This window comes from Nannochloropsis gaditana (assembly GCF_000240725.1).
Source record: "Nannochloropsis gaditana CCMP526 unplaced genomic scaffold scaffold608, whole genome shotgun sequence".
Lineage (NCBI taxonomy): Eukaryota > Eustigmatophyceae > Eustigmatales > Monodopsidaceae > Microchloropsis > Microchloropsis gaditana.
The window spans coordinates 11,606-13,218 of record NW_005803345.1 but is presented as its reverse complement, the minus strand read 5'-3'; positions in this window follow the sequence as shown (position 1 = coordinate 13,218).

The following is a 1,613-nucleotide window of genomic DNA, read 5'->3' as shown; positions in this document are numbered from 1 at the left end:
GGGAGGGAGGGAGGGAGGGAGGGAGGCATGAGCGGAATGACCCCTTCGGCAAGATAAAGCACCACAAAAAGGCTTTTGTTTCTGTGATTGATGCGAGACAAGTTGCGGAAAACGAAGGAGAGGGATGTTTAAAAGAGGAGGGAAGCAGAAACGGCATTGGGAAGGAGGAGAAAGGATGCAGCGCCTTACGAGGATTGTTAGCCAGCATAACAATGGCACAAAAACGTAAGATGAAGGATGCTCAGGTCTGGCTTGTTCCGTAGCTGCGCAGCACCTGTCTGCGTGAGCTTGTTGTCTGTCGGAAAGGTGGGATGGTGACCGCAAGGGTAACGCCGGCAAGGTGATAAGACATGATCCGTTGGTCGACTCCAGCGCCTGGATGGTTTCTATCTATTGTCACAAACTCCACCCGATGTCCTCCGGAATGCAGTGACGAGCACGACAGGATGGAGTCTCTCCGTCCGTGAAAAGATGCAAACAAAAGGTGCGTTCCCACGCGAATCAATTTACAAAGTAAGCGAGTGCAAGCGCGATATGAGCGATGTCGAGGAGGGGGGAAGGGGGTGCGAATCGCTTTGGATAGGTAATGGACTGTAATGAGTCAATAAAAGACGGCTACGCATGATAAGCGATGCAAAATGGCGTTTACACGCTATTTCTTGACGGTGGCATGTTTTTCAAAACGCGGTCTGGGCTCGGGAAATGCAAAGGAAGTGGGTGTGGAAGGGGGGAAGGAGGAGAGGAGAGGGACAAAACTTTCTTGCCCTGGTCGCCACCACGACCTCCGTATTGAATATTCCTCGCCAGACGAGCCTCCATGCAATCGTCATGCCTGCATGGTGACTAGTGATGGGCGCCAAGACGCTGTCTGAATGGAAGGATTGACAATGTGGGGGTGAAAGCTCCTCTGAGGAAAGATCCCCTGATCTGCTGCAGCCAAAATGATAACATCGACCTTGTCTTCCGTCCCACCCCACAAAGGATAAGCGCCGAAGAGGAGCATGAACAGGAGAAGAAGACATGCTGAGGGTATTTTTTTGGTCGGGGCGTGCCCCTCCAGTGTGTTGGTGCTGTCCCTCCTCTTCCTCCTCCCTGGCACTGTGAGCCGTTGCCTCCTCCCTCTGAGGGGAGGCAACAGCGCAAGCGTCGTCATGCACATGCTTGCTCCGATGCCACAGGCATATCTGGAAGAGTTTGGAAGGGGAAACGATTGGTGGTGGCGAGTGCGGGGAGGGGGCAAAGCACATAGGTAGTAGTAGTAGTAGTAGTAGTAGTAGTAGTAGGACGAGGAGGAGGAGGAGGAGAAAGACGAGGAGGAAGATGTAAGAGGGCAAGAGGAAGACGGAAAGTTGAAGCCTTGCCTTTTCCAGATTAATTTAAATGGTTAATCAATTTCCTTCCATCAAAATCTTGCCTGTCATACCGCAGGAGGGGGGCAGAGGAGGAAGAAGAAGACGAAGAAGAAGAAGAAGAGGAGGAGGAGGAGGAGGAGGAGGAGGAGGAAGAAGAGGATGATGATCTACGGACCTCCTTGTCCCCTCATGAAGAAGCGATCCGACGGGCTCAGGTAGAGATGGCGGTGGAGGATCATAACGGGCTTTTGCGGCTGGAAG